Source organism: Pimephales promelas, chromosome 2 (assembly GCF_988280905.1).
Source record: "Pimephales promelas chromosome 2, fPimPro1.hap1.1, whole genome shotgun sequence".
Taxonomy (NCBI): Eukaryota; Metazoa; Chordata; class Actinopteri; order Cypriniformes; family Leuciscidae; genus Pimephales; species Pimephales promelas.
In genome coordinates, this window is record NC_142770.1 from 8,351,689 (window position 1) to 8,359,064 (window position 7,376).

At 40.9% G+C, this 7,376-nt stretch overlaps 1 protein-coding gene across 8 annotated transcripts in view; it reads right to left on the bottom strand.

The window, feature by feature from the left end:
* LOC120486434 (uncharacterized) overlaps positions 1 to 7,376 on the bottom strand; it is a 17,407-nt gene extending 10,031 nt beyond the window's left edge. For 2 of the 8 annotated variants that reach the window (XM_089134426.1, XM_039682474.2), the window contains exons 1-3: positions 7,284 to 7,376; positions 5,748 to 5,868; positions 1,665 to 1,731 (exon numbers count right to left, since the gene is read on the bottom strand). The gene's annotated coding sequence lies outside the window, so the exon portion shown is untranslated. Of the gene's footprint in view, positions 1 to 1,664; positions 1,732 to 1,831; positions 2,604 to 5,747; positions 5,869 to 7,283 lie in introns of those variants that run through there. The other 6 variants (XM_089134435.1, XM_089134428.1, XM_089134446.1 and 3 more) reach the window with 3 other exon arrangements.

Here is a 7,376-nt window from a genome sequence, read left to right on the forward strand (position 1 = left end):
ACACCCCTCGTGTTTTACTGCAGGGGAAAAGAGGATTGAAAGTGACAAAGAAAAAGGTTACTAGAGGAGAGGAAAGCCACTGTATACATAACCCTGACTCACTGTATTTAAACTGGAAACCATATGCTTTTTACGTTTACAGGTAAAAGATTTTTGTCTGAATGCTATGACAGACAACATTTATAAATTTTTGTTGCATACCTGCTAGTTCTTAGGATAAGTGTGTCCCAACATTGAAAATAACGCAAAAGAGCTTGGATGATATGCTTATGTGCATAGGCAGTGTTGTGGAAAGTTACTGTTAAAAGTTACTTTTCTAGTTACTTGAAAAAAGTAATCTGATTACGCAACTAAAGTTACTTGTAATGCGTTACCTCAGACACTATGCATACTGTAGGTAGTAGCATGTAGCATGCTATTTGGGCTATTATTAACCACAATGCCGAAGTGATGACATCACTTTTGTAGGAAAACTCGGAAAATCTTTTCGGACTTTGGAAAATCGCAAAAAATAAGATCTGTGTTCAACAAAGAGTTGTGACCCTTACACGTTTGGTCTATCAAGATAATCTTTACAAGATAATCCAAAATGTATACATTTTGAAGAGTATATAAAGTTTAAAAACAAAACAAACTGTGTTCTAGATCAAAACGTGAAAATATTTAGAGGCTTTGTTCACCACAGACCTTATTTCAGGCGATTTAGCAAAAACCCATTCAAAAATCCCATAGACTTTAGAGCGAGGGGACCGAGAGTGCTAAAATGCTAACTCACTTCCGCGTTTTGGCCTACAAAGTGACGTGATAACTTCGGCACTCTATAATAAGAAAGGTAAAACACTGAAGCTGACACATTTTTAAATGTACAAACCAAGAAATATTAAAGACAATATACAGTATAACTAGATGCTAATGCTAAAGGCCCTGATAGACTTCAGCTCGTAGCTTGGTTCATGGCTTAAGGCCAATTTATACTTCTGCGTCGAGGGTACGCCGTAGTGTACGGCGTTGGCTACGCACGTAGGCGACGCCGTTGTGAGCATTTATACTTCTGCGTTCAGGTCTTGGTTGCTCTGCAGTACTGCTCCGAAACGCTAGTTGGCGGCAGAGGGTTTTAATGTTCCACTGTGTTTAGATTCCTCACGGCTAGGTTACTACAAGCAATGGCGACTGAAAGAGAGTGGATCATGTTGGAGTTGGAGCTTATTGAGGTGGAAAAACAGTTAATTTTAGTGAAACTACTAAAACTAAAAGGCAGAAATGAGAGAAGACGTCGGAGGAGATGGTACGTGTGGAAATCATAGACAGTGGTGGAAATGCGTGAGAAGGTACGTGCGGAAATGCGTAGGAGGAAATGCGATGCTACCAAGCTGACCAATCACCGATCTTGCGGTCCGCGTCGTTGCGACGTGTAGTTACATTTTTGAGGCGATGGCGAAGGGTACGCGGTATGGGACGCGTCTGTGCGTATGCTACGCCGTACCTACTGCGCGCACCCTACGCAGAAGTATAAATTAGCCTTTAAAATGCTTTAGTGAAGACTTTTTTGAAATCCCTATGGGAGAAATGAATGGGAAAAAAAGTGGGTGGGCACAGTTGCACTCTATTGGTTGAGCCAATTTTGCTGTGTTAGGCTTAGCAGTAAAAAAAAATACACACTGTACCTTTAAGGAGTAGGCCTGGAAAGGTTGTTAACCTGACAAACTTCAGCAACATCCAACAACAACAACCCTGAAAAACAAATGGTTCAAAGAACGGAACAAAAATGAAAGGTCAGCGAGGACACGAAATAAGTCATGGGCAAATATTTAGACTCCGTCGACTGCCTCACATCTGCCTCCATCACGATGACGTCGCTAATTGACTGCTCATCTGTTTGGCTGGAAGAAAAACAGAGAAGATAGAAGATATTTTCCCTCACTGTTTACCTTCGAGGATAAAGCCCGTTTTTCTGTTGCCCTGTGCATTGATTCACTTGTTTACATCTGCAGTTCGCATCGAGTACACTACATCCAGAAACGCTCTGTTTTGACCACAAAGCTTCAATTTCTGTGGTGTAAAATGTCCTAAATTGGCACACAATGCTCCTGTGAGAGAGAAAAGTGGCATTAGCAGTTTTCTCCTGCCTGCCAATCTGGTATGAGTTAGCCATGTTGTTTTGAGCAAGTTCTGCTTATAATTGAAAAGAAATGCCGGTTTAGATGAGAATTTTACTCCAGAGCTTGAAATTAAAAAGATAACAGTGTTATTTAAACTTTTTTATGTTCTTGAAGGGTTTTGAGTGGTTGTTAGCATAATGCTAATTATGCTGTTCTGTGTCTGGTTGCTAATGTGTTGTTAAGTGGCTAAAGGATTTTTTCTCAACGAGTCACATGATTTGAGTCTTATTCAGGTTTGTAGTATGAACAGTGTGGGATGAAAGATATTTTAGAGAGAGTAAAAACAACAAAAAAGTCACTCTTTTGTTTCCATTATTGGTTGCAGCACAGCTGTAACCTGTAAATCTTAGCGCCTTTGATAGATTCAAATAAACATGAAAAAGACATGCTTAGAGAGATGCTGTATTTTTTCTTTAATCATATTGATAGAGAAATGCTAAACACAATTACACAAAGGAGAAAGATTTTTTTGGGGTGTTTTTTTTTTTTTTTTTGTCTTGGTTAATTAAATTCAGGAAATTACCGGTGGCATATTGCATACAGACATGTTTCCCGCAATTTATGTGGAGGTATTTTCTTAAAGGCCAAAATGTTTGTCATTTAAACAGGCAATTCATTTCTGCTCAACACAAAAGAAGATATTTTGAAGAATGTCGGTAACCAAACAGTCGATGGACCCCATTGACTTAGTATTGATAGTATTGACCATATAAGATATGATTGACCATATTATTTACTCAATGGGGCCTGTTAACTGTTTACTCTGATCTGATTGGTCAGATGATGCAGTCTGTTGTGATTGGACTACTCTGCTCTGATTGGTCAGATGACCCAGTCTGATGTGATTGGTCTACTCTGCTCTGATTGGTCAGATGACCCAATCTGTTGTTATTGGTCTACTCTGCTCTGATTGGTCAGATGGGCCAGTCTGTTGTGATTGGTCTACTCTGACCTGATTGGTCAGGTGACCCAGTATGATGTGATTGGTCTACTCTGCTCTGATTGGTCAGGTGACCCAGTCTGTTGTGATTGGTCTACTCTGCTCTGATTGGTCAGGTGACCCAGTCTGTTGTGATTGGTCTACTCTGCTCTGATTGGTCAGACGGCCCAGTCTGTTATGATTGGTCTACTCTGCTCTGATTGGTCAGAGGACCCAGTCTGTTGTGATTGGTCTACTCTGCTCTGATGACCCAGTCTGTTGTGATTGGTCTACTCTGCTCTGATTGGTCAGATGACCCAGTCTGTTGTGATTGGTTTACTCAGCTCCGATTGCTCAGATGACCCAGTCTGTTGTGATTGGTCTACTCTGCTCTGATTGGTCAGATGGCCCAGTCTGTTGTGATTGGTCTAGTTTGCACTGATTGGTCAGATGACCCAGTCTGTTGTGATTGGTCTACTCTGCTCTGATTGGTCAGATGACCCTGTCTGTTGTGATTGGTCTACTCAGCTCCGATTGGTCAGATGACCCAGTCTGTTGTGATTGGTCTACTCTGCTCTGATTGGTCAGATGACCCAGTCTGTTGTGATTGGACTACTCTGCTCTGATTGGTCAGAGGACCCAGCCTGTTGTGATTGGACTACTCTGCTCTGATTGGTCAGATGATTCAGTCTGCTGTGATTGGTCTACTCTGATCTGATTGGTCAGATGACCCAGTCTGTAGTGATTGGACTTCTCAGCTCTGATTGGTCAGATGACCCAGACGCTCAGATGACCCAGTCTGCTGTGATTGGTCTACTCTGCTCTGATTGGTCAGATGGCCCAGTCTGTTGTGATTGGTCTAGTTTGCACTGATTGGTCAGATGACCCAGTCTGTTGTGATTGGTCTACTCTGCTCTGATTGGTCAGATGGCCCAGTCTGTTGTGATTGGTCTAGTTTGCACTGATTGGTCAGATGACCCAGTCTGTTGTGATTGGTCTACTCTGCTCTGATTGGTCAGATGACCCTGTCTGTTGTGATTGGTCTACTCAGCTCCGATTGGTCAGATGACCCAGTCTGTTGTGATTGGTCTACTCTGCTCTGATTGGTCAGATGACCCAGTCTGTTGTGATTGGACTACTCTGCTCTGATTGGTCAGAGGACCCAGTCTGTTGTGATTGGACTACTCTGCTCTGATTGGTCAGATGATTCAGTCTGCTGTGATTGGTCTACTCTGATCTGATTGGTCAGATGACCCAGTCTGTAGTGATTGGACTTCTCAGCTCTGATTGGTCAGATGACCCAGACGCTCAGATGACCCAGTCTGCTGTGATTGGTCTACTCTGCTCTGATTGGTCAGATGACCCAGTCTGTTGTGATTGGTCTACTCTGCTCTGATTGGTCAGATGACCCAGTCTGTTGTGATTGGTCTACTGCTTATAGCACGTGCTGGAAATTAAAAGTCTATTACCATATCTGGATTTCATCTCCAAAGCTTTCTCAGCACCAAAGAAGACCATAGGCTTCCATTATGCAAATTGGTTTCAAAACTACATATGTTTGTAACAGGAATTGAGACTGGAATTACTAACAACTCGTTCCAGGCAGTTTAGATTTGATTCTTTCTTTTGGGAGACAATAACTAAGAAAAAAATAAAATTAAGATTTTGGAAACTTTGAAGACCTTTTACTTTCACAAAAAAGCTATATTACAAACTACATGAAAGCTAATATCCGAAAAAGCATAATAGACGGTTCTGATGTTTGTAAAGAAGAATGCTGAAATGTGTTGATTTCAATAAAAATCAACAGCTGGGAAAAACACCCAAAGTTAGAGAAACCCTGAGTGTGGCTCCATGTTTGTCTTCTGTATAAACTTGCACACTGCTGTTTTCCATAGAGGTGTGTGACCTTAAGATAAGAGCAGACTTTAGTCTTTAGACTAAATCGTTTTGTAGGAAATAAATTCTGTGACGTACAAGCTAAGAATTTGCCGGGGCCCCACTCTGTGCTCATGGGAGCTGTTGGATTGATTAAAACAGGTCCTCTTTGAACTGTGCAACAATTTTCCTGTTTTTCAGAGTAAGTTTCCCCTCGGGAAACCAGTTCGGATGACTAAGAATGGGAATCGAGCTCGTTTTGAATAAATACTGTCTGGATAGCACAGCACAAGCGTCTGAGCGTAGCAGAACGCTGAAATGTTAACATCAAAACTAATGGATCTTGACGTAAGTATTTGAACAATTAAAATGAAAGCTTCGTATCCTCAAAAACACAATAAAACAGAAGCAGTGATGGAAGAAATAACGATTTTAGGAGGAACATCTAGTTCCTTTCCCCTGTCAATTTTTCGGATCTTTCTTGACAGCCCCCGTTAATAAAATATAAATATATGGAAATAAGTACTATATAGTATATAAATATGTGTGTGTATTAAAATATGTTGACAAATCAGTACAGTCAAGACAAGTGTTAATGTCCAAGTCCTATCAAAATATTATGAGTGAGTCTTTTGCTTTTCTTTCCTTGTTTACGCTTCCTTTGAGCATTTGAACAATCATGAGACTGACTCATCTGGTGTGTTCAGGTCACTACATTATGAAAGTTAACAACAGAAAAAACACCTTAAAGGGATAGTTCACCCCACAAAAATGTGTCATCATTTACTCACCCTCATGTTGTTCCAACCCAGTAAGATTTTCTTTCTTCTGTTGAACACAAAAGAAGATGAATTTAATCTGTCGCTCATAAATCCAGTCTTGTCGCCACCTACTGGCGTATCGATGTATAACCTGCAGAAAAGGGTTTGGTGAGTTGTAGTTATAGTGATGATTACCTTAATCAGAACTCCTAATAAAGATATTGCTGCTATTAAAGCACAGCTGTAGTCTTAATAACCTGGCATTTAAGTCCGGGTGAATCATAATCATTTAATTTCAGCTTGGAAATCTAAAAAACGGTCATTACTGCTGAAGTACAGGAACACAGTGATCCCGTTACACATAATTAAGATCCCACGGAGAGGTCGGAATGGATACCACAGTATTAAAATGGCCAAGGGCAGATGCCAAATAAAATAGTTTATTGGTCAGAGGAGCCACAAACAGTCAGTCTCATTAGTGGTAACAGAAGAACAGAGGTCATTTACATATATGGTGGAAGTCTTAAAAGGGCACAGTATTCAATTGAATCTTCTAGAAGAGATGGAGTCTGGTTAGAGGAGTGGGAGGCATGGTTGGCCTTCTGGGACACGGGCTGTATTAATATTTGATATTCGTTTTTCCACTGTGTCCTGTGAAACGTGGCGGACCGTGACTGTGACTGGAGTCGTTGTGGCACGGGGACTCGGAGGACAAGCTGAAGGCCAATATTCACTTGCTGTATGTTCTCGGGAAAGGTCAATGTACAGCATACCTGAACTCCCTCAGAAAACGACCTACTGTATGAATGTAAAGCAAAATACATCAGAAGTGTAGCTTAATAGCAAAATATACCTGTTAAATTGTACCCTTAATAGACTTCAATACAGAAACTATAAAATCTATACAAGCCACTTTTTTTTGTATCGCCTCATTCATGAAATCATAAGAAGTGATGGTACAGTATGTCTTTTTAAAAATCTAGTTAATGTATATGAAAACTCGGACATGCACAGTACTATAAGTTTTATGTAGCTGACAATACGTTATTTAGCTGTAAATTTCCAAAACAGCAAGACACTGTATTTTTACGGTATGATGCTGTCAACCATAAAGCTAATTTACCTTTTTTTTTTTTTTTTTACAGGATTATTTTTTACAGTATATTTATATATGATATCCGTTGGTAAAGTCTGGTCTGAATAAAGGGGTAACTCGCGGGCATAATGTCCTGACTCGCCCTTGAGAGTTGAGACTGTGCCCTGCTTCCACACACACACACACACACACACACACACACACACACACACACACACACACACACACACACACACACACACACACACACACACACACACACACACACACACACACACACACACAAACGACACAAACGACACAAACCCCTGCTGCTGTGACCCCTGCTGAGAGAGTGAAGCCATGGACGATACTGGACAAGCCATCAACGAGACCGAGATGGGAACAGGACTAGCGGAAGTGTGAGAGACACACACGCGCTCTATATTTCTGCTCTTCACACACCTTTGATTCCAGTATTGATCTTTTACCTTCATTCGTCCCCAAACACCATATCCAATCTCTCCCAGAGACTCCCACTGATCTGCAACAGTCGAATATCATGCTTCAAATCCATGTGTGCT